Consider the following 27,291-nt stretch of genomic DNA (forward strand, 5'->3'; position numbering starts at 1 on the left):
GTACAAGCTGCAGCGTACTCAATTTCTTTTCTCCTTGATTGGGAGGGTAAACTTTCGTTAGACGACAATGGATGCTCTATGTGATCTGCCATCAAAATCTTGGAAACTGAATCAATGAGTTTTTTTACATTCTTTGGGGAAGAGTTTTGTGATTTTTCAATTTAGATGTGAAGAGGATTTGACAGAAGTTTGGAGATGAGGTGTCTGGAATACTGGCAATCAACTTATTTGTTTCCAACGTTGGCGACGACCGGATTTTAACATTCATGCTCCCCAACCTTCTGCCAAACTGGTTTGGATTCGCTTCCCTGATCTTCCTCTTGAATACTGAATACTGGCACGCCAAGGTATTACTCTCTATTGCCAAGACGATCTTCCTCTTGAATACTGAATACTGGCACGCCAAGGTATTACTCTCTATTGCCAAGACGGTAGGTCGTCCGGTTTCTTTAGATCGTCGTACTCGTCTAGGTTCTGTGGGACATTACGCTAGAATTCTGGTGGAATTAGAATTGGAAGCAGAGTAGTGCCTAAGGTTCAAATAGAATGCCTTGAACCTGGTTCCACATGTGTTTTCAGTTTTCTTCAAAAGGTGATTTATGAGGATGCCATTCATAGATACTTTCAATGCAATGAGAGGCTAGGCCAAAACCCCTTTAATCCTCCGCAAAAAAGACCACCCAACCCCACACGAAGATGAAAAAAACCCCCCCCCTAAAAGCAAAAGGGGGGGGGGGAGAAACACCCCCCCTTTAGTGGAGGCAGGTTTGGTGGATTCTACGTCAGCCAATGGGAATTTAGATAATTCCTCTTTAAATCCAAAGTTATATGTTAATGAGGTTTTGGATTTGGGTAAGGATTCTTCCTCGAATCAGTTTTCTCTCCTACTCAAGACAACGACCCTTTTGAAATTCAAAAAATCCTAGATGTGGGAAAGAGTTCTAAACTACTTGGAACCCTAATTTGATTTAAGGAGTTATCAATGATGAATTAGGGGCTAGTGGTTCAGCCAACAATTTTGAATTTAAAAAATTCTTAGATGCGGCTAGGAGTTCTAAATCAATTGGTAACTTTTCTATAGAGAGTCCAATAGTGGGACCCGCAGATAAAAATGAAGTTTGTGGTTTGGCAAATACATGTGAATTTCAAAAAGCCCTTGATGCTGGTAAGAGTTCTACTCACACTGGTAACCTTCATTTGGGGAGTTCTCATGTGGGCCCTGAAGATGAATTTGAGGTTAGTGGTTTGGCCAACATTTTTGAATTTAAAAAATCCTTAGATGAGCTGAGAATTCTAAATCAATTGGTGAATTTCCTTTGGGGAATTCACTAGTGGGACCAGATAAAAATGAAGTTTGTGGTTCGGCCAATTCATTTGAATTTCAAAAGTTCTTGCGGCGGGTAAGAGTTCTTATCAAATTGGAAACCTTTCTTTGGGATGTTCATTGGTGGGACCCGAAGCTGAGAAGGTAATTAGAAATTCAGCCAATGAAGGAAAGTGCTTAAGAAGGAGCTCAATGGGGGCTGATGTGGCAACTAGGGAGGATGATTTGGAATCTAATGAGACCCATTAGAGTTCGGCCAGGCCATATTCTTCTGATTTGTTCTCCTATCAATTTTGAAATTAAGAGGCTAGGGCTAGTCTTTTACTCATGGCTAACAGGTGGTCGAGTCTAGATCTTTTTCACTTGGTCTTACACTCATGTGAGTGTAGGTATATGACTATGAACAGGTTGGATATAGAGAATCCAAGTTCTAAGTGTTCATAGAGAATCCAAGTTTTAAGTGTTCATGTCATAATGTCATATCCAAATCACCTCTCTTTGTCTCCTTGGACGTGTTTCTTGGGAACTTTAAATTCCAGTACTGTTGACATTGTTTTTTAAGCCAAACCCAAAGACTTGGACCGTCCATTCCAAAATTGAATCTTTGGTGGTCTTCTATATGGTAAGTATACAAGCACAACTATTCTTAGTGATTTGTTTAGTCAATATCAACATAAAATTCTCATAAATCATCATAACATTAAAAAATGTACGGGGAACAATGAAATCTGCTTTATCATATTCTATTCTTTCTTGGTGCATTTCCAAAAGGAGCTTTCTCTTTTTGTTTGTTACTTTGTGATGAATTGTAAAGGATGTGCATTCTATTTGTATATGTAACATAATTATTCACACGACAATTACATATCTCTCTCTTTATGAAAAAGAAGATAAGTAGAAGGTGGCTATGGGCCATTACTGCCCATCTTTAGCCCATATAATTATTAATTTCCGTATAGATTGCAAACATTTTTTTTCTATGCGCAAATTGCAACGTCTTTTTTAAGTAATTTTTCCCAATAATGTCACATGCTGAATTAGTTATTGGATAAATTTTCTTTAGACTTTTTAATACAATGTCACATGATTAACTAATTTTTTTCCTGAACAATGATTTCCATGTTATTTTATGCGTTTTCAATGACTAGAGTATGGTGCTATACATAAAACTATTGTATCCTGACCTTCCTTAGATCATTAAAAAGTATATTTTATCAATATTTTTGACAACTTCACCCTATCAAAAACTATTGTATCATGAGAATAGTGTTATATTTATCTCCTAACTCGATAGCGTGCATCTTGCTTTCTATGCTGGGTAAAAATATTGGTAGGATTCAACATCCTCTAGACCACAATTCAACTCTCTCTATCTCTATATCTCTCTCTTTCTTAGCCATGGGTATGGGTTCAACCTACGCATCTGTCCTGCCAGTTTTAGGAGCTTCTGGGTTAAAAGGGAAGACGGTGACTAGTCTATCAACAAGGAATGGTGTAACTGACGTCATACAGTCCATCATCTCCAAGAAAGAAGAGCAAAACCCTTTCTATGTGCTCGACCTAGGAGTATTGGTAAGCCTTATGGACACATGGACTCATTCCCTCCCCAATATCCGCCCTTTCTATGCAGTCAAGTGTAATCCGCACCCAGCACTGCTTGGCGCACTTGCAGCACTTGGGGCAGGCTTTGACTGTGCAAGCCCGGCAGAGATCGAAATGGTGCTAGAGCTAGGCATCTCTCCTAGTCGCATTGTCTATGCCAACCCATGCAAGGCCGAGTCCCATATCAGGTACGCAGCCAGTGTTGGTGTTAACCTCACCACCTTCGACTCGTTGGATGAAATTGACAAGATACAAAGATGCCACCCAACCTGTGAACTGTTGCTACGTATTAAGGCATCCGACGATAGCGGTGCCCTCTACCCAATGGGTTCCAAGTACGGTGCATTGGCAGAAGAGGTAAAACCTCTCCTCCAAGCTTGCCATGCTGCTCGGTTGGCCGTGATTGGTGTCTCATTTCACGTAGGCAGCTGTGCTTTGCACTCACGCACATACAGAGACGCCATAGCCGCTTCCAAGGCAGCTTTCGATACTGCAACGTCATTGGGCATGCCCCGTTTTCGCATCCTCGATATTGGCGGAGGCTTCATGGTAGGTTCCCTCTTCAATGAGATTGCCACAACCATCACAGAAGCTTTGTGCGACTACTTTCCCGGTGAATCTGGTCTAACTATTATCTCTGAACCTGGCCGATTCTTCGCGGCGACTGCAGTCACTCTCGTGGCTCAAATTATCGGGACACGTGTACGGAATACGTGTAGGGAGTACTGGATCAACGATGGGATCTATGGATCCTTTAGGGAAGTAACTGAGAAAGAGATCGTAACAGCCGAGCCGCTGGCTTGGTCATCAAACCGATCCAACCCAAAATGCAAAGGGAAGAAGACCTACACGTCCACAATTTTTGGTCAGACGTGTGATGGTGCAGACACAATCCTCAAGGGCGACCAATTACCTGAGCTCCAGTTGAACGACTGGCTTGTATTTCCCAACAGGGGTGCTTACTCTTCTGCTTGTGCGTCCAACTTCAATGGCTTTGATGTCTCAACCATCTCCACCCACCTTGTTTTTTCAGATCCGATTGATGACACTGGGTGTCCACAGAATAATTAATGGAAGTAAAAAACAAATAAATAAAATAAAATAATGTAGTTTAATTCTTCAAAATTATTCGTGAATTCTTCTTCTTAATTGAATTTTTTTTGAATAACATCAATAATTCTGTTTGAGTCCGAATTGAAAAAAATAGAGTTATTATAATTATCAAATTCTTAGAGTTAATTAAGGGCCTGTTTGGTTACATGAATCCAGTTTCAAATCTCTGGATTCATGAATCTGAGAATTATACCCGTTTGGTTGTAAAAATCTCTAGATTGATGAAATCTAGAGATTCACAATTTTACAATAAAAACGTGAATCTGTACATTTATGGGTAAGGGGTGAAATCCAGAGATTTCAAAAAATCTATACATTTGCACATTCACAAAAATCACGTCAATCAAATAGTTTTTTAGGATGAATCCACAGATTTCATTCTACAACCAAACATCTAATTTTATAAATTATAACTCCATAGATTTGAAATCTCTAGATATTTGAAATCTCCAAACTCATGTAACCAAACAGGCACAAAGAATTCGTGAATTATTCATTTAAATAGAATTATATCCAAATTATTCTCATATATTTAATTAATTTTCCAAGCTCATCGCTTACTTTTATTTATTTTAATTTTATTTTTTATGAATGATGGATATCATGTACACTCAAATGCCATGATGTGCTTTTATGGATTGATGATGGAGTTAGATGGTGATGCGTCCAAAATCTGCTCAGCCCTTAGATCACGTGAGAATGACTGCAAAACAATCATCAGATGTGGCCCGAACGTTGGAGTCGGGAGTCCACCTCCGATGGCTAAGTCAGTTGATGAACTGATCACAAAGGCTCTGACTAGATGCAAAGCTAAAATAAGAATACGATACTTGAGAATATGATTCAGATACCTTCTCCGTACGTTGGTGATGTCTTCTATAGAGTTTACCTTTAAATCACATTCGTTGAACTCGTACGTGCCTTCTTCTGGTGACTGTCAGATCTAGACGTGTTGGGTAATCTGTAGAACCGGGTCTGGGTGAGTCATGTTGTGAACCGTTTTTTTTTTTTTTTTTTTTTTGTTCAAGCTATTTGTATACATACCTTAGGTTTGGTTCAGCTGGGTTAAGGATCAAAACTCAACACACGAAATCAGTTTTGGGGAATTTTGGGGGTTCTTGCTCGAGGGTTTCGCTCGAAGGTTTCAAGTTCTCCTCTGTTATGTTGATATCTTGAAGAAGGATTGGTCGTCACTGCAATCGAAGGCATCTTTAGTGAAGGAGAGTGAATACGAAGGTTCTCATGGAGACTTGCTTCGGTTCCCGTTGAATACACACCCTGTCTTCTCTGTTTCGGTTCTTCTTCGATGGCTTGCGATCTTGATCAGAGAAAGAGTTCTTGAAGGCATCGCATATGGTTCAATTTGGTTACCTGTTTATGCTTTGTTTTCCCTTTGATTTGTAAGTATATTCCATACTGTTTCCCATTGTGAGATTGGACTCTGGAAGTCCCGGAGACGTAGGCTTGCAAGAGCCGAACTCCGTCATCATTTTTGTGTCTTTCTTCTTGCTTTAATTGGTAATATCTCTTAGGTTAATCACCACCTGCGATCATGAATTAATACTGGGAATAACAAGACGGTTAGACCCGTTAGTGGAGTAATGGATAACTTCCCTCTTGATTGCACGATATTGATGTTACAGTCATGGCTGTTATCCAAGCTAGCACGAATGCCCGTTCTGCGAGTGTTGATAATCGTCACTTTGACCAGTTATTAGTCCCGAGAATCTCGAACTCGTGCATGCTAACTAATATTGTTAGGTTTCTTCCTGAACACACCATCTCTGAACCTGGTTCCCTCGAGTCTAAATCAGTCGGTTCGTCCCCGGCTGAGGTTGAGGGTTGAACCAAGGCGGACCCTGGTTCAACGATATTTTTCCCGTATCAGATGGATAAAAAAATCACTCATATTTCAAACTTTTATATTACTTCAAGATATTATAAATATTAAAGATCATGGCTGAATTATTTGACAAAATTTTTTCTGATAAAAGAACAAGTAGCGTTACAGATGATCGACTAAAGAACATTAAAAACCTTTACATGATAAAAATAAGTAAATAAATAAACTCATGTTATACAATAAGGTGAATATTTTTTTTTTGTTGTATACATATGATATGTATATTTTGCTTAACTTAAACATCTGACTTATTAGTAAAGAGAATAATTTTAAAACCGAAAAATCCAAATCCGAATTTTAGTTTGTACACGTTTTTGACTGCTCTAATAAATTAATTCATCGAATTATTCTCCTCAAAATAATTCACGAATCCAAAATAAATTTCTGGTTAGTCCCAATGAAATTTAGGAAGTCTAAATCTTGGATTAGTATTAAAGAATAATAATGATAATAAAAGCATAAGTTTGGAGTAAAAACATACTTGAGCAAGAGTAACTACACTATCTAACTGAATTCTAGCCGCGAAATGTCATCCGTCATTAATTCAGCCTCTCTTTTCATATAAAGTGCTTTTTCGAAGTTTTTTAAATAATAGTACGGAGATGATGCTAGATGTAAAGGATAACCCTCCAAATAATTCAAATTCAAATCCAAATCTACCTAATTAATCAATCCTACGGTCAACCAATCAAGAAGAATTTGAATTATGGCCAAAGTGTTGTAACGATTCAAATATTATAGTTTCAAATATTATAGAGTTTTTGACTGTTACCCACTTTAGTGGGGGTGGCACTCTAGTCTCTTCACTTTAGTGCCCCAAATTACAATTTATCCATTTCAAAGTTACAAGATACCCACATTTAAGTAATTCAAAATTTGAAATTGAAATGACTACAATGTCATTAGGGTAATGGCGTGACCAAATCCCTTTCACCCATCTCCTTTCTACACTTTACCTGCCGAAAACCACTTGCCACCCACCATTCACCTCCCAAAAATCTCCCTCTCTCTCTCTCTCTCTCTCTCTCTCTCTCTCTCTCTCTCTCACTTTGCCTGCCGAAAACCACTTGCCACCCACCATTCCCCTGCCAAAAATCTATCTCTCTCTCCCTCCATATAATCATCCTCTCTCTCTCTCTCTCTCTCTCTCTCTCTCTCTGCCGGAAACCACCAATTTCAACAATTCCTCCCTCCATATAATCAACTTATCTCTCCGTTCGTTTTTCCTGTTCCATTACCTAGAGTCCAACTAATAAAAATTTCAACCCGGACGACTTTGCCATAGTTTGACATCCTTTCCTCTTCCATCTTTCGTTTTCCCTTCTTCATTTCTTCCTCCTCAAGTGGTATCACAAATTCATGAAAACATCATCAAGTAACAATACAAACTCATGAAAGCATCCTAAAATTTTTCAAACATTGCAAGTCTTTTGTTCTTTATGGGAAAATAGGATGAGTTCTGGACTACGAAGACAAAAGCAATTGCAAAAATACAGGGAAAATGTTCGTTGACACACAGAGATTGTCACTTATCCACAAATCAAACCCAATCTGCGTATTTGCCCAATAAACCCAACTAACCCCTTCACAAAGCAGAAAAACTAAATGACACAAACCCAAGTGGATATTTCTTCTTAGGAATTTATCCATCTGTCCCTACAGCGTGAAGGAAAAACTTGAAAAAAAGATTCAATAATCTTTTGGTACACCACAGAAGCAATGAAAGCCCACAAACCCTGTCATCATTTGGTACACCAATTGTAGACGAGGAAATTATCAGAGTTGTGAACAATCATCCATCCGTCACCTGAAAACCTGTAAAAGATTAAAAACATACCCCTAATTTTTTTCAAAAGATTTGGGTGGATTTCAATGTTCGAATGAGTTAAGGTTTCTGCAACTTAATTTGGCTACTTTGATGAAGACGGAGAAGGAGCTGATGCAGTAGATTTTTATTAAAATCTATTTTTTATAAAGTTTCAAAATTAGTTTTGGAATTTCTTTATTTTAATTGTTTTGCTAGTGTGTGAAACTCATGAGTTATGGGTGGTAATGAGGCACCCATGAGTAAAGGAGGCCCTTCATGACCTTGATTATAAAGCTCTTCAAGACATTGATCATAGGGTGTGAGGTGGTTATGAATATCAATTGCAATTGATATGAGAATCTGAAAGGCATTGATCATGGTATAGGTGGGCTTACTTGTAGGGTGGAATTTACTCAAATTCAAACCATTGACCTTAAATTCTTATTGCATCTTCATGACCATTATCATGATTGGGGTTAAGACTATTGAATGGATTAAATCCAGTTCATGCAAAAGAGGTGAATATGAGAATAAATTCTTCATTTAGTGGGGAGGTTAGGTTAAAGTGATTTATTCCCATTAGTAGAAAAGGGACAAGTCCACTCCATTAGTAGAAAATTGATTCTCTCCTTTGTGAGGGAGGTGAGTCATTATGATTCAATGTCAATTCATTGCCTTGAGAATCTCAAAGAGTGTAAGTTGTGGTTTGGGCTTGTATAAACTCAACCACTTCCTTGCATATTGTATGTAATATATACACTCCTCACACTTACGTTATTGGTTGTTTTCTTTTCTTTTTTTTTGAGTTTGTTTTAGTGTTGTGTTGTAGCTTTTGGCTCCTTGAAGGGACTAGAAGAGTTATCTCATCTTCTAGTTGGAAGTTGATCTTGGAGGTAATTGTGTGAAAAACCCTAGGTAGTAGGGCGTATCAATTACCTTAAAGGTAGCACCCAAGATGTGACTGCAACATTAAGTTCTCCGCTTAATGAAGGATCTTTAATTTTCAATTGTATTGCAATTCCATTATTGTATCTTTAGAATTTGTAATACAATTACCCAACATGTAGATACAACTTCCGATTCACTATGAACAACATGAGCCATGGTGGTGTTAAATTCTTCCAACCTAGTTGATGATGACCATTTAGGCCATCCATTGATAATCCACCTGAAGCAAAATCCACAGTTGTAGCCATGTAAATCAAATGCAGACTTCTTTTACCCCAAATCGTAGGGAACAAAAGAGGAACGAAGATTTTGGGTGGGTAAATTGTAATGTAAGACGCCAAAATGGGAAGACTGGAGTTTCACTTTTACCACCTCCCCCCCCCCCAAAAAAAAAAAGTAGGTAAACTGTATAAAATTCAATATTATAAGTACGACCTTCCATTCATTTTGAGGTGCGGAAGAATTCTCTCTCAAACAAATTCTAACTTGGTATCAGTTTTTAAGCCTTCGACCACAGTCCACGATACTTAGGACTTCTCCTTCCCACCACCATGAACTTGCCTACTTCCTCGGGCACCTCCATTGACATAGCCTTTCCTCTAATTTCTCCTATCAACATTGTCTCCCTCCAATCTATGAAGCTTTATCATAGTAACTATCTCCTCTAGAAATCTCAATTTCATCCATTACTACATGCCCTTGAACCTTATGGATATGTTGATGAACCAATCCACCTCCACCTATGATCATCACTTCTCCCTCAACCACAACAACCCAAGTACCGCATATTATCAATGGAGCAAGCAAGACCAGATGATTTTATCCTGCATCATCTCCTCTCTCTCTCTCTCTCTCTCTCTCTCTCTCTCTAAAAGTGCCCTCTCCCACATTGTTGATCTCTCTACATCCCATGCTGCATGCAGTTCTCCTGAGCACACCTATGCCTCCCAATCTCAGGTCTAAATTATGCAATGAAAGTATCAGTTACTACAAATTCGATAAGGCCACTTTTCTATGGCCGAAATATTCAGAAAGTCTAATGTACTATTGGTAATCTCGCCATTGCTGCATAACCCGTATTTGATGTTGATATCATTCTCACCATGCCTCATGGCCTAGGCACCGAATATGAGTCTTTTGTCTCGTGTATTACTTCTTATCTTGATCCCCTCCCTCTAGATGACTTCATAGGGGTATTGGTGAATTCAAAAAATATTCAAAGATCAAATGCACTAGCACCTTGACTTACCTTCCTCAGAAAGTTCATTTAACCACCAGATCTACAGCCCAACCCTCTTACCTAACCGTGGCCGTTCAAACGTCTATGGTAGAGGATAGGCTCAAGGTTATTCCAACTGAGGTCCCCATGCAGGCAATCTCCCCCCTCTCCTACCAACTCCCACTATTGCTCGTCAAATATGAAACGAACATCAGAAACTTTCTTGTGTGACACTTGCGACTTCATTTTGTACCTCATGGTACCTTGACTCAAGAGCCACCCATCAGGTGACATCCAATGTAACACACATGGATATTGTTGGGCCTTATCATGCTATTAGCCAACGTCATCTTGGCAATGGAGCAAGTTTGAATATACAAGATATTGGGAGTGCTTTTCCAACCCCATCACAGATTTTTACTTTATCAAAAGTTCTTCATGTTCCTTCAATTACTAAAAATTTGCTCTTTGCAAGTAAATTTACGCCTGACGATAATGTTTATATGGAATTTCACCTACATTCTTGCTTTGTGAAGCATCTGGAAATGGGGACTGTTCTTCTTCAAGGATCAATTAAAGCTGGCCTCCATCACTTCAGTCCATCATCCACCTCTCCCTCTATTCATCTCAGCAACCGTGTGTCTCAAGAAGCCCTACAAAGCATTCATCAAAGAGAACTATGGACTCTCCCCTTCGTAGTTCTAGCCTACTTTGCATTCATCTTTGCCACCAATTTTTTGTGTCACATGCTAGATGGGAAAATCACATAAGTTACCTTTAATGTAAAGTTGCTTTTCCATTCTAGTTGGTGCGCTCTGACATTTGGGGCCTCTCCCAATCACCATCTACACAAAGTTACAATTAGTGTATTTCCTTCTTGAATGATTACAGTATATTGATATTGGCTTTTTCCACTTGTATGTCGTTCATATGCATTTTTTATTTTCAGAAAATTTTATTATTATGTTGACAAAGTATTTAGTTCCAATATGAAACTTTTCAATCTAATGGTGCAAGGAATATGAATATTTTGACCATTTTTTCAAAGAGAAATGTATATCGCATCAATACTCATGAGCATTAAGAGTATATAGAAAGTGGGGAAGATAGATCATAGCAGATGTAGAAGCGGCGATAAATGAGTCACATAATTCACTCCACACACTTCTGAACTGAATGGGAGAGCAGAAAAGAAGCATAGACATATAGTAAAAATTGGATTGTCCCCAATGGCTAGAGCTTCAGTCCCCCTAATTTACTGGCCTACAACTTTTGAAATGGTTGCATTCTTAATCAATCGGATGCCCACACTGGTGCTTGGAAATAAACCTTTACTTCAGGTATTATTCCAGAGGGATCTAGATCAAACATTCCTTAAAATTTTTGGATGTGCATACTTTCCTTGGCTATGACCTTCAAAATAAATAAATAAATAGTGCTAATGTCGCTTCAAGCAATGTATTTTCCTAGGGTATAGCAACTCAGCCAAGGGGTATGTATGCTATGATCTTACCCTTGGTTGATCCTACATTTCTAGGCATGTTAACTTCGATGAAGCCAAGTTCCTTTTTGCAACTTCACCTCTAAACCACCCTAAACTCCCTAACACTCCCAAGTCAACTCCGACCATAGTTGCAGCTGATAATCTATTTCCCTATTCAAATGCAAATTTCAAAACCCAAATTCCTCTCAATCTAGATCACCTGATATTTCCCCTCAATAACACCTACCCAAAAATTCCAAAACCAACCCTCCTACTACCACCCAACAACCCAATCTCCCCCCCCCCCCAAACACACCCAACCAAAACCATAGAACCTCCACCACCTCCATCTTCCCAACCCACTTAGACCAAACCCTAGCATGTGCTTACCCCGATCAAAAATAGGTCACCTCAAACCCATTTAAAAATTGAACCTTCTAGCTACGTCTCCTGAAGCCAATCCTAAAACTGAACCAACTTCATATACTAATGCCAATAAAAACCCAAAATGGAGGATTGATATGATTGAATAATTTAATTCTCTCTTATGCAATGTCTTATGCAATGGTACATAGAGTCTTGTTCCCCATCAACCGCACATGAATTTGGTTGGCTATAAATGGGTACACAGTATCAAATGACACAATGTAGGATCGGTTTCACATTATAAGGTTCGTCTGGTCACCAAGGGGTTCCACTAGTGTGAAGGAATTGATTACCTTGACACTTTCAGTGCAGTTGCGAAACCTACCACCATCCGATTGATTTTCTCTTTAGGAGTTGCACTAGGATGGACTCTTTGCCAATTGGATGTTCAAAAAGCTTTTCTAGATGGAGAGTTAATTGAAAAGGTTTATATGGTTCAACCATAGGGTTTTGTTGATCCGGGGAAACCCAACTATGTGTGCCTCCTCAAGAAAGCATTATATGGTTAAAAACAAGCCCCTAGAGCTTGATCTCATCGTCTTAATACTTATTTCCTCACCTTAGAATTCTCACATTTCTCATCTGACACGACACTATATTTTCCTCATTCAGCACATCACACTGTCTATCTTCTACTAAATGTGGAAGCCATTGTCCTCAGTAGAACTAGTTCTTCTGAGCTTCACCCTGTGATTACAAATGTTGGCAAGGAATTTGCCATCAAAGATGTCAATGAATTAAGCTATTTTTTGGGGGGTGGAAGTTAGCTGATCAAACCAAGGTTTACAACTATGTCAGTCAAAATATTCCACAGATCTTTTACGAAAGGCAAACATGCATGAGGCCAAATCAGTGGAACCTACCTCCATCAACAATGCAACCTTAGTAGACCATAAACTCTATGATGATCCGTCACAATACTAACATACAATGGGTGCCCTTAAATATTTGGGTCTCACATTGTCACACTCCATTCAATGATATTAGACCTGCCCGATAACCCATGGGTGTGATCCACAGTCACAAGATTAGGTTACACTATGATTAATAAATAAGACATACAATTCCATAACCAAAAGAAATAAAATAGATAATTCATCAATTAATAATAATATAAAGGTTCAAAATCCCAAAATTGAATACCAAGAGTATTTGAAATATGAATATGCGAGTGGAAGCAAAATCAAAATGGTCTCATTATTGTTTACAATTCTTTTATCCTAAACCATTTGAAAAGTCTAACGACCTGCCTAAATTGGCAAACAAACGTAAACATAATCCCAACCAGGGCCACTATGCTCTCATAAGTAACCTCTTGAGTCTCAGGAGGGTTGGACTCCATAGGATCAGCCCCAACAGGAGCAAGAGTCTTTGTGCGCCTCAAAGTATTCCCCTGAGGGTTCATAGCTTGATTCCATCGGCGTCAAACTCTCTTGGAGAAAGGTTTCCTCATGACCTACAAAGTAATCTAAAGAAAAATGAGAAACCTACAAGGAATGAGTTCTAACGAACTTAGTAAGGCAACAATCATACACATACCATGATCAAATAAATATAAGGGGGGAAAATGATGTAATGACATGCTATGTATACATCCAATGAATCTAACTATGCAAGTCTCTATCTAGGCAAACATACAGTTAGATATACACTAACCCTCCTGTGGGTAGGTCTCGTCACTCTGATCCCTCAAGGAATAACTGCCTCTATTGGGATCCCGGGTAAAGGGTATGCTCCACGTCATCCACCATGGCCACAATATAGGTCCACACTCTTTCATCACAACCATTGGTCTGAGTACTAGTGCATGTTGAAAAGTCTAAAACATAGTGCAAGGTCATACAAGATCACACTACATATAGTCAAGATACATTTCCTAATGCCCAGTGCTCTGTTCGTCCAGTATCTTTCTCCACCTAGGAGTGCTAATTCTCATAAACTAACTACCTTTGTTGGACAACATTCCTTAACCCTATCGTCATCAACATATGCTAGGGCGAATGCCTCTCATATCTCCTCACACCACCCAAACCGTCTTTTGGACACCTATGAACCCAACCCTTAATATATGCAACCCTATCATTGCATGATAATAGTGGGTTTGTGTCTCCTCACGGACTCGTTACCTCTGTTTGGCACCCACAAGATCCAATCACTCGGCTTCAATAATTAAATGCCGAAAGGGTAGTAGCATGTAATGGGTAACCTAACCATGCATCAAGACTTCCTAGTCATGAACAACAACTAGGGAAAGTGCAATAAGCACCAAGGACAATAGTCCAGACCATAGTCCTTGATTTCAAGGATAAGGATACCAATCTAGGTATTTCCCAAGTCAAAGTCACACCAAACATCATCTCACGTCAAATATTAAAGTATAGCACAATAATTATCATTCATGAATCATAATAAATAATAAATCATGCATGATCAGTAATTACAAGATATCACTATCAGTCAAGGGATAATTAGGGAGTAATTTTATCATATCACATTTTGCATAAGGGCATTCTAGTCATTTGATGAATCTAGGTGAGTTTGTTAAGTGTGAACCACCAATAATAAAAAGGTGAGCCACCAGTAATTTGGCACTTAAGGGAGGTGCCTTTAATTTCACCTCCAATTTAAGGGAGCCACCAGTAAAAAACTCTAACAAATATTACATTAGTTTAAAGAAACCTATTGACGGTGTTCCTTGTATCGACAAGTATCAAATAGATACACAAAGATAAGAACTAATACATGTCTATACAATCAATGCATGTTGGACTACCTAAAAAGAGGGCAAAGAAAGGGTTTCTTCATGTCTCGTGACGAGTTGCTAAAGAGGGAAGAAAGGGCTTCTTGTTTCACATGTGTTGCTCAATCCTCTTCCATTGTCTTCACATTTAAACATCAATTTCTAGTCTGTGGCTCATTAATCTCAAAGTCAAGCCCTAGTTTAATCCTCTTCCCTTTGCTTCTTGTCGTTCCTTCCTGATTTGGTTTGATTAGGTTTTTGTATGCCTATTTGGTGCTTATGGGTGAAGAAGGTATTTAGATATTAAACTTTTTTTTTTTTTTTTGGGGTAGAATTTATATATTAAACTCGAATCTTATGAACTAAAAGATATTGGATGGTTAGATGGAAATGGAGCCAGGATGGGTAATTCATTGGTCCCTAGAAAATATGCCATGACCATACCATTAAACAATCATATCTTTTGGTTTTGTCTATCCAATCAATTTCAGAATTAAAGTGGGTAAGTCATTTATTTTTATCATGTAACAGGTACTGAAGTCTTAGATTCTTTCCATCCAACCTGTCTATGTGAGTGTGATTGTAAAGTTGGGATGTTGCTTCAGTACTGAGCATTAAATGCGCAGCACTGAACTGCGAACAGCTAAGACTAAGCCACATCATCCAATTGAATGCGCAGCACTGAAGCAAAATTGGTAAAGTTGTAGTAGAGAATATCCAAGTTCGAGGTGCTCATGTGAAAGTGAGATCCAGGTCACTTAACTGTCTTTATCTCCTTGGATGTGTTTGTTGGGAACTTTAAAATCTGGTGGACATTGTTTTTGGAGCCAAAGACCCGGACTCTCCCTTCCAAACTTGAATCTTTTGATGTCTTCTATAAATTAAGTATACAAACACAACTATTCATACTGATTTTTTGAGTCAATATCAACATAAATTTCTCATAAATCATAATAATATCAAAAAATGTACAGGGAACAATGGGATCTGCGTTATTATATTCTGTTCTGGCTTGGTGCATTTCCAAAATGGGACCATTCTTTCTATCAACATGCAGTGTGATTATAACTTTTTCTTCTTGTAATAATATGCTTTAGGTGGCGCCCTTTCTGCTTTTCATAAATGGTTTGGTCAGTACGTAAACATTTATAGTGTTCATGATGGAGGACACATACAATCGCCAAACGAACAGTTCACTCTTATTCAAGAAAAAAAGGACAGCTTACCGACTCTTCCAACTAAAATCCGAGATAGAATGTCGGTGGAGGGATGCAGCTCCGTCACCCTCGCAATTCTTTCACGTGCACGTTGCTTTCTGTTTCTGTGTTAGAAATCAGAATGTTGGTGGAGTCGAGCATATGAAGATAGTGTTATCCCTTGCATCCTTGCTTCTCTCTGTGCTAGCTGCGTATATATATATATTTATAAGATTCAACATCCTCTAAACCACAATTCGATCGATATTCTCTAGCTGTCTCTCTTTTAGCCATGGGTATGGGTTCAACCCACACATCTGTCCTGCCAGTACTTTTAGGAGCTTCTGGGTTAAAAGGGAAGACGGTGACTAGGCTATCAACAAGGAATGGTGTAACAGACTTCATACAGTCCATCATCTCCAAGAAAGAAGAGCAAGACCCTTTCTATGTGCTCGACCTAGGAGTATTGGTAAGCCTTATGGACAAATGGAGTCATTCCCTCCCCAATATCCGCCCTTTCTATGCGGTCAAGTGTAATCCGCACCAAGCACTGCTTGGCGCACTTGCAGCACTAGGGGCAGGCTTTGACTGTGCAAGCCCTGCAGAGATTGACATGGTGCTAGAACTAGGCATCTCTCCTAGTCGCATTGTCTACGCCAACCCATGCAAGGCCGAGTCCCACATCAGGTATGCAGCCAGTGTTGGCGTTAACCTCACCACCTTCGACTCGTTGGATGAAATTGACAAGATACAAAGATGCCACCCAACCTGTGAACTGTTGCTACGGATTAAGGCATCCGACGATAGCGATGCCATCTACCCAATGGGTTCCAAGTATGGTGCATTGGCAGAAGAGGTAAAACCTCTCCTCCAAGCTTGCCATGCTGCTCGGTTGGCCGTGATTGGTGTCTCATTTCACGTAGGTAGCTGTGCTCTGCACTCAAGCACATACCGAAACGCCATAGCCGCCTCCAAGGCAGCTTTCGATACTGCAACGTCATTGGGCATGCCCCGTTTTCGCATCCTCGATGTTGGCGGAGGCTTCATGGTAGGTTCCCTCTTCAATGAGATTGTGACAACCATCACGGAAGCTCTGTGCGACTACTTTCCTGGTGAATCTGGTCTAACTATTATCTCTGAACCTGGCCGATTCTTCGCGGCCACTGCATTCACTCTCGTGGCTCAAATCATTGGTACACGTGTACGTGGCAAGCGTAGGGAGTATTGGATCAACGATGGGATCTATGGATCCTTTAGGGGAGTAATTTACAATGAGCCCGTAACAGCCGAGCCGCTGGCTTGGTCATCAAACCGATCCAACCCAACATGCAAAGGGGAGAAGACCTGCACGTCGACAATTTTTGGTCACACATTGGATGGTGTAGACACAATCCTCAAGGGCGATCAATTACCGGAACTCCAGTTGAACGACTGGCTTGTATTTCCCAACAGTGGTGCTTACTCTTCTGCTTGTGCGTCCAACTTCAATGGTTTTAACAGCTCAACCATCTCCACCCACCTTGTTTTTTCAGATCCGATAGATGACACTGGATGTCCAGATTCGAGCTCGACTTTAGTGCTGCACAATTAATATACTTTTGAAAATACATAATCGAGATAGCAGCACCCAAGGAACTTCCATTAATAAAGAAAAGTATTAAATAAATAAATAAAATGAAAGAATGTAGGCACAAGCATCATATAACCTATGCAGTGGGGAACTCCAGATCGTGCGCGGCTGAGGCGGAACTCCAGATCTGAGCGCCCTTCCACCTGCCATTGTTTGAGGCGGAGGCACTCGCCTCTGTAGTCTCTCTGCCTCCTCTCCTCCCTCCTCTGTTGACCTCCTTCCTCTCACCCCTCATTTGCTCATCTTCCTCCTCTTCTTTACTCCTCCGAGCGGAACACCAGATCTGGTGTTTTCGCTTCGACCTTCCCCTTTTCTGCTCACCTCATCAGCTCACCTCTCTTCTTTTCTCTTTTCTTCTGCTCACCTCATCAGCTCACCTCTCTTCTTTTCTCTCCTTCTCTGCTTGCCAACCAGATCTGGAGCTTTTGGCTTCGATATGCTGTTTTTCCTTCAATCTCTCTCATCGCCTCATCCCATCTCTCTCCCACTTCGATCTAATGTTCTTCGATTTGTTGTTTTCTTTTTTTTTCTTTTTTCAGTTCAGAAATAAAAAATAAGAAATTTCTGGTTGCAGCGCACTTTGGTGCATACCGCAGAACAACTCCAGCTCTGGATACAAATTCTTCTATGGCGAGCTTTACCAGTACGCTTCTACGGCCGAGACGGATGGCAGGTCATAGCCTTCTCCGCAACATTGATGCTACCAACGCGACAATCGAAAGTCCGCCCTCGCGGCGTATTAGTACATTTGTTTCAGTTGTAATCCCTTTTGATTTTTATACTACGTTCCGCTATTTTGGTAAAGTGAGTTTCCGCCTCACTTCACTCCTTTTTGATATCATTGGATATCTGGTATCTTTCCGCACTCTGATTATTCTGATTGTTCATTTCTTGTTTTGAACCTTGTTTATAATATTAAACCTTGATTTATTTTTGTTCATGATTATGTTATCGCACATGTGGGAGGATGATTTCCTCGATACTTGATCTTCGGGGCTGTGGATCACACTCTCGGGTATGCCAGTTAGGATACCGGCTGGGAGGATGTGACACTCATGAGTTTCGTTTCGCATTTTTCAAAATGGAAAATTTCGGTGGAAATTTCGCAAGTTTCGATGGAATTTTGTTCTATGGTAACAACAAATCTGAAGTTTGAAAATTTGCTGTCATATTTTCATCAATAATATTTCTCCACATAATTTCAATAGAAGAATTAATTTCAAAAACCGCAGAACTGTATTTATTTACAGTTTCAAATCTTGCAACTTCAAGTGCATCTCAGAAACTGTATTCATTTACAGTTTCAAATCTTACAATTTCAAGTGCATTTGCAAAACTGTACTCATTTACAGTTTCAAATCTTGCAACTCCAAGTACATTTGCAACACTGTACTCATTTATAGTTTTAAATCTTGCAACTTCAAGTGCATCTGCAGAACTGTATTCATTTACAGTTTCAAATCTTTCAAGTGCATTTAACAATATTTGTGGTGCAAAGCTAGCAACCACTATATACAATAAATAAAATCAATTGTTAATAACAAACCACAATTGTTAAGGCAATCTAATATCTTATTATTTGTTTGATTCTTAGATTCAATAAAACGCATACCTTTTTATCATAATGCACTTACATTTCAAGACGGATAAGATAAACTCCATAGTTTACAAAAATGTGCGAGGAGGTCGATCATTCTTTTCAGTTTGGAATTGAAAACATAAGAGCAAATTACACAGGCACCCCAAAATGGAGGCTTTAAAGCATTGACACCCCACTTTATGTTTGAAAAACACAGACACCCAATTAATTAAACATGGTAGTCCATTCTGTTATTGAAACCATTAGTCCACTGTTTATTTTTTTAAAATTCCAAAAATGCCCTTATCAAAAACTAGAAAAAAAGGACCAAATTTATTCTCTCCTCACACGACTCTGCCGGTTCACCTCTCCACCTTCGGCTCCGGCTCCGGAACCACCACCATTATTGCCTCATTAATCAAACGGCTTCCCTTACTCTCTTCAATATCTCCAGCTTGAAAGCCCTCCTTTCACTCTTTCTCAATCGTTCTCCAACATCTAACTGCACTGCAAATCTGGCAACACAGCTTGCAAATGGATGGGTTTCCATAAATCTCATTTCTTTGCTCTCTCTCTCTTCCCTTTGGATTCTAGTTCATTACCTCCATTACAGACCCCATTGTTCTCGTTCTCGTTCTCCTTGAATCGACCCACCTCTATCAAATCACCACCCATTTTTGATTTCTGCAACTCCACCAGTTTCTCAATTAGACCCTCCTCAAGCAACTTGGATGTCTTCAAAGTTAAATGCTCAGTATGAATTCAAAATCAGGACGAGAAGAAGAACTATAACGCCCCCAAAAGCCCTTCCAGTTCCACCACTGTCGAATGCTACCGATGTGTCGTCTGTCGGAGCTGCCTTGGATGGCATAATGTTGGCCTTCTTGGATGGTGGTTCGATCGCCGCTGCGGCCACTGTGCTTTTGTTCGCCGACCCTGAGAAGCATAGGCAGCTCTAGGCTGAAGAGGCGGGAGGAGGCGACAAGGAGGTGGTGAAGGAGTACTTCAACAATTCCGGCTTCTAGCCCTGGAGGAAAATCTACGGAGAGACCGACGAAGTTAACAAAGTCCAACTTGACATCCAATTTGGCCACTCCAAGACCGTCGAGAATGTCCTAAAGATGCTCGCAGACGAGCGCCCCCTGGAAGGCGTCACTGTCTGCGACTCCGGCTGTGGCACTGGTTGCCTCTCCATTCCTCTTGCCAAGCAAGGGGCCACTGTCTACGCCAGTGATATCTCTGCCGCCATGGTCACCGAGGCTGAGAAACAGGTTTGTACTGTTAACAATTTTAAGTACTTTTATGTAGCTCCAACTCCCTGCGAATTGTCTCAATTCTTTTATGTAATTAACAAAAAACAATGGCAGGCAAGAGAAGAGCTTCTTCAAGAGGAGAATGATGGCAAGGCGAAAATGCCCAAGTTTGAGGTGAGCGATTTGGAGAGCTTAGAAGGGAAATACGACACGGTTGTGTGTTTGGACGTGTTGATACATTACCCGCAGAGCAAGGCGGACGGAATGATAGGGCATTTGGCATCGCTGGCAGAGAAACGTTTGTTACTCAGCTTTGCTCCTAAGACACATTCTGTTATGATCTGTTGAAAAGGGTAGGAGAGCTATTTCCTGGACCTTCCAAAGCCACTCGAGCTTACCTTCACGCAGAGGCAGATATTGAGAGGGCACTGAACAAGGTTGGATGGCGAATCAGGAAGAGAGGTCTTGTTACCACTCAATTCTATTTCACTAAGTTGGTCGAGGCTGTACCTGCTACTTGAATAACCCACGGATGATGCGAGGACACAGAAAGAGACAATTTGGCTTTTGAGTTGATTTTCTACTGCTGATCTCGCTCTAAGGGTTTGATTAATGAGGCAATAATGGTGGTGGTGGCGTTCGTTGGTGTTGCCGGAGCCAGAGACGGAGGTGGTGAGGTGAACCCATAGAGTCGTGTGGGGAGAGAGAATAAATTTGGTCCTTTTTTCCTTTCAGTTTTTGGTAAGGGCAATTTTGGAATTTAAGAAAAATAAACATTGGACTAATGGTTTCAATAACAGAATGGACTACCATGTTTAATTAATTGGGTGTCTGTGTTTTTCAAACATAAAGTGGGGTGTCAATGCTTTAAAGCCTCCATTTTGGGGTGCCTGTGCAATTTGCTCAAAACATAATGATACATAGTCTACTGTTTTTCTTCTCAAAACGCAATAATTCGAGCGGAGTTGTTCACAATTACTTCGAGCGGAATCATGCTGATAACGTGTTATAAAATAAAAAAGATATATTGAATATAAAGAAGAAAGACAAGATGAATTCAGCCTTTCTATTGAATTAATCATTACATATTTATAATGGAACTAACATCTTCTCTGATATAGTAATATCAGAGTCTACAAAGAAATACAATATATGATTCTCATATACAATAAGATAATCTTTGATATGGAAAGATAGATTGTCGCCAAAGATAGAAGATGCATAGAATGGAAATATTGACTATCAATATTGTGTAATGAGATGACTGTGATCTTCAATAATATGAGAGTGTGAATCACTAAGATTGTATCCTGAGGTAGTTGAGATCTTCAATTGGAAGTACAATCTCTTTTGGGGTAATAGACATCCATAAATAAATATTATTTATAACATTCATAAGGTTTTCTTTTTTTTTTTCTTTTGGGCGAAGGGTGTGAATTCTTATTGTAATCTTCTTTTTTATATATACATTTTATGAATAATGGACGTCATATACAGTAAAATGCCATGATGTGCTTTTATAGATGAATGATTAGATGGATAAAAAGTTCACACATATTTCAAGCTTTTATATTATACTTCTAGATATTATAAATATTAAAGATCATGGCTGAATTATTTGATAAAAAAAAATTATAAAAGAAGAAGTAGCCTTACAAATGATTGAAGAACATTAAAAACTTTTAAATGATAAAATGATTTAAAAAAAAAAAACTCATGTTATACGATAAGGAGAAGATTTTTTTTTTTTTTGTATGAAAAAAAAAATGCATAATATATGTATATTTTGCTTAACTTAAACATCTACTTTTTTGTACCCAACTTCATATTAGTAAAACTCATACTAAAAATAAATAAATAAATAAACTCCTTATAGTAAAACGAGTAATTTTAAAATCGAAATCCAAATTTAAATTTGTACACGTTTTTTACCGCTCTAATAAATTAATTCATCGAATTATTCTTCTCAAAATAATTCACGAATCCAAAATAAATATCTATGGTGGAACATCATTCTAGCAAAAGTTGGATTCTAGCTGCCATGTATGCAAGTCTAGTGGAACACAACACGCCAAGTAGGCTGGAATAAATTATACTTGGATTTAAGGACAAGTCAAATCCCTTATTTGGTGCGGGTGATCTCAATGATGAGATGGAAACAAAAGGTGGAGGCCCAGTGTCTGTCAGGAAATGTAAGAAATTTAAAAAAAAATTGGATCGATGCAATCTGTTAGATTTGGGTTCATCTGGTCCTAGATTCACTTGGTGAGGTCCTAAATGGAGGGGATTTAGGTGCATCTATAGAAGACTTGATCGTGGATTATGTACAACAGAATGGCGTTTGATGTTTCTTGAGGCTACAATAACAGTGCTTTCCTAGGATAAAATCTTATCATCATTCTATACTAGTTGACTGTCATTCTCATAAAACCGCGCCTCGTGAACGTCCATTTCAAATGGAGGCTATGTGGTTTACACATGATCAATTTGCTGATGTAATTAAGGAAGGTTGGAAGATGAGTGAAAGATTGTTGAATGCTCTCTTCTACCTTCAAGAAAAGCTTATTGCTTGGAACAAAGATACTTTTGGGAGACTAGATACATAAGGAAAAAAAGAGGCTCAAGGCAAGGCTGAGAGGGATCCAGAAATGAACTAATGAAAGTATCTTGAATCCTTTTCTTTTTAATTTAGAAAAAGAATTAAGATTGGAATTGGAAAAAAATTTAAGCAGAGAAGAAATTCTCTGGGCATAAAAATCTTATAAAAATTGAATTTTGCAAGGGGACAAAAATACACATTATTTTCATATCTCTACTATTTCTCGTTGAATGAGGAATAGGGTAGAAACTTTAGGGCCTGTTTGGTTACGTGAATCCAGATTCACAAATCTGAGATTTATACCCATTTGGTTGTGAAAATCTCTGGATTCATGAAATCTAGAAATTCATCTTTTTACACTAAAAACGTGAATTTGTAAATTTATGGGTATAGGGTGAAATCCAGAGATTTCATTGCTATTATAAAAACTCTAAATATTTGTGCATTCACAAAAATCACATCGACCAAATAATTTTTTAGGATGAATTCACATATTTTATTCCACAACCAAACAATTAATTTTATGAATTATGACTCCATAGATTTGAAATCTCCAGACTCATGTAACCAAATAGGCCCTTAAAAAAATGTGGATGGCAATTGGATTTGGTATCCGACTCTTCTTAGATCACATGTGGTTGATTTTTATAAAGATTTATTTTCTGCTGGAAGCCAAAATTTGCCATCTTTACCCTCATCACATAACTTCCCTATTCTTGATAATGATTGGTTAAGTATGCTTGATTTTGAAGTGATAAATGAGGACATTTTCAAGGAAGTAAAGCAAATAGGACCTTGGAAAGCTCCTGGCCCTTATGGGTTTCAGGCTGCCATCTATCAAAAAATGTGGTCTATCACCAGGAATATGGTTTGCAATACTATTCGGGATACATTTGCTAGAAACATGGATGACAAATTGAATGAAACATTGATAGCTTTAATTCCAAAGGTGGATAGTCCAAAAAAAATGTTTTGTGGGGCCCACACATATTTGAAAAAAATAGTTAAATTATTAATAATGATATTTTTTCTAAATAAATTAAAACAACATTACAAAAAAAATGTTACATCACTTCAAAACTAAAAAGTTAGATGCAAACCAAAATTTCTTTATTAGGAGATGCAAACCAATATTTTTCTTTTTTTTGGTAGGAGATGCAAACCAATAGTAGTTAGTTATCTTATTAACTGTAGATATTTTATTCACAATATAAAATTAAATATGAAAAATTACAAAAGAAATTTAAAAAAAAACAGCGAATATAAAATCAAATAAAAATAAATAAAATCAAAAAAGAGAGAAAAAGAGAAAAGATAAATAAATTGAGAAATAGAAGGAGTACCTAATTGTGAAGAATTTTTCTTTTCAAATTTTCCTTACCCACACTTATAAAAAGGAAAGAGAATAAATAGAAAGAAAAGATGAGAGATGAGAGAATAAATAAAGATTGAGGAGTTAGTTTATAATTAGGAATTACATTTTGAATATCTAATAATATTTTTTTTCAAAATTTTCCATAACCCACATTTATGAAAGAGAAAAGAATAAATAGGAAAAAAAGATTAGAGAGAAGAGATGGGAGAATTAATAAAGATTGAGGAGTTAGTTTTTAATTAGGATTGATATATATTTATACTTATTATTTTACTTTTAAAAATTGTTCTCAATATTGAGGGAGTGCCAAAAAAATGATATTTCACATGTGGGAAGAAAAAAAAACTGAAAGAACTTAAAGAAATTAATCAAAATTTTCAAAAAATCGGGGGCCATGACCCCTCCGGTCCCAATGTAGGTCCGCCTCTGTGCTCAATTATCTTGAGAAGATACTGTTGAATCATGCAAGAGAGAGAAATCAGAGCCACTTTCAGATTGTTGCAAGCATCTATTGGCATATGTTCATAAAATCTGCTCAATTATCTTGAGAACATACTGCCCTATCATGCCAGCTCTCTCTCTCTCAACACTCTCGTATCTTCTACTTCATCAATCGTGCTCAAGGGCCACACCAACAATCAACCTGAAGAAAGATTTTAGAAAAGTGGTCCAAAATGTGACTGGCCTTGGAAGGTTTCGGACATCTGGAGAACGACTTGATTTCATCTAGGGCAAAATTTTTGGCTTTATTTATTACATTTGATTTACATGATTCTTTAGAATGCGTTTTTTAAGAACACGATTCTTCAATTAATAATCGTTTGATTTTCAAAAATATGATTCTTTGACAAACCAGTTGATTTAAAATCAAATTTAACCCTTTCCTTTTGTGCCCAAAAAAACTATTTATGCATTAATAGGTACCAAATGGTTTCTGACACCCAAATCTATTATATCACATTTAAATGACAAAAATATGGTAAATCTCTTGATATATCAGGTGTTTATTGTGATGGAAGATAAATGTTTGCAAATTGTTCATAAAATTTTTTGGTGCATCTACGCATAAGTATAGAAAGAGACTCTTTTAATTTGTGCAACGGCTATCAAACAAGTTACTTTTATTGATTTATGAAAACTATTTTCATACATACTCATAATATTTAACCCAAGATTAGGGGTATAAATGAATAACCGAAATTCGCATCCGTATCCGTTTTAGGGTATTCGATTCTGTCAGATTACTAATAGGATGCGGATATGGTATACCCCTTTCTTACTGGTTATTATCTGTCTGATAAATTTATCCGATTCAGTTACTTATTTGAATTTATTTTCTTACTTTTATAGACCTTTTACTTGAGATTACTATTTTTCTTAGATTTTCTACTAAAATAAATACCAAAGTTAGGGGTGTCAACGGTTCGGGTTGGGCCTAACGGTTTCGAGCTGAAAAGCACTCAGCCCAAACACGGCCCATTAAGAAAATAACGGTTTCGGGCCGGTTTTGGGCCGGTGCGGTTTGGGTTCGGATGACTAAAGGTTTCAAATTGGGTTTACTAACGGTTTGGGTTCAGGTTTACTAGCGGTATGTTTTGAGTATTTTGTTGATGTGTGGAATTTATCAAGAGCATGTAAACACATATAAACATTAAGTTCTCTTCAAATCTCTTGTGTTGAGTGTTTAAAACCAAAAACTATTTTTCTACAAAAAGAACTAATATATAAAAGAAATCTAGCATCTTGATGAATTTTAGTGGGTTATATTTGTCTATTCTCCTTTCCCTTCTTAACACTTATAAAAATGGATCAAAATAAAGTATTAAAAGATTTTTAAATGATAATACATTTGCTAAATATTTACTAAACTCATCTTCCAAATGGTGAAGGCTTTGACAGGCTTGTTGTTTGCATATTCCAAAGCAAAATAATTAAGAAAACAATTAGAAACTTGGGGGTTTTCTTGGCTTTTACATTTAGATTTATTTTATTTTATTTATTTATAACAGGTTTAACAAGTTGGTTTGGGTTCGGCTGGTTTCGGACCAAACGGTTCGGGCTAACGCACACGAGCTAGCCCGGCCCAGCCCAAACAGTTGTGGGCTGAGGTTATTCAGCCCAAACACAACCCATTAAGCTTCGGTGTGGGCCGGTTTGGGCTATAACGGGCCTATTCGGTCTAGTTTTAACGGTTCGGGTTAGATTTTGACACCCCTAACCAAAGTTAATAAATTCTTAAATTTCAAACATAACCCTCATAAATAAAATGGTAAAGATGTCAACAGGGTAGTCGAAAACTTGTATTCAATTTGTATTCATACCCATTTGGAAGAATTTACTTGAGAAAATAATTATCTAATTATCATCCAAATTTGACTGAATCTGTCCAAAAACCAATAGCATATTATCCGAATCCGTCCGAACATAATATGATGCAAATATGATATTACCATTATCTGATCCAAATCTGATCTGTTTACTCCCCTACGACCAAGATAGGGATGTCAACAGTGCGGTTTGGGTTGGGCTTAATGGTTTTGGGCTAAAAAACATCCAACTCAAACACAGTCTATTTGCAAAATAACGATACAAGCCGGTTTTGGTTTGGTGTGGTTTGGGTTCAAGCTAACTAACAGTTTTGGCTAATACTTGGGTTGACTAACGTTTGGGTTAACAATATATGGTATGCAAAAAACAAAGAACAAAAAAAATAGTTGAGCATTCTATAACAAGAACTAAAATTCTATGGAAAGCAAAAATGTTATTGATCAATTTCCATTAAAAAATGAAAAGTCATTATACGTTGTAGAAATCCCACCTACCTTACAAAAATCAAGAACCTATATTGTAAGTGGTAACATTGGAACTGCAAGGATTCCAACTTGTGTTATGATTGATTGTCTTGAAATAGGGTTCTTGTGTTATGAATTTATTGATTTTTTTTCCACATCTGTGAAATATGTCTCTTTTTTGGGTTGGTATTTAGTTTGATATGCAAAAGAAATACCTCTGAATTAAATAAATATTTGCTTAATTTAAACAAACTTGGTACATTCAATTAGACAGTCACGCTTAATCCTTCTAATTGTCCCTT

General features: G+C 38.0%; 3 pseudogenes; all 3 read left to right on the top strand.

Moving 5' to 3' along the window:
* Positions 1 to 2,713: 2,713 nt before the first annotated feature.
* Positions 2,714 to 3,997, top strand: LOC149016319 (ornithine decarboxylase pseudogene; annotated as a pseudogene).
* Positions 3,998 to 15,864: 11,867 nt separating this feature from the next.
* LOC149016320 (ornithine decarboxylase pseudogene) lies at positions 15,865 to 18,256 on the top strand (annotated as a pseudogene).
* On the top strand, positions 18,019 to 20,744 carry LOC149016321 (magnesium protoporphyrin IX methyltransferase, chloroplastic pseudogene; annotated as a pseudogene).
* The last annotated feature ends 6,547 nt before the right edge of the window (positions 20,745 to 27,291 follow it).

Source organism: Hakea prostrata, chromosome 5 (assembly GCF_041222555.1).
Source record: "Hakea prostrata isolate BN-2017 chromosome 5, UWA_Hpros_2, whole genome shotgun sequence".
Taxonomy (NCBI): Eukaryota; Viridiplantae; Streptophyta; class Magnoliopsida; order Proteales; family Proteaceae; genus Hakea; species Hakea prostrata.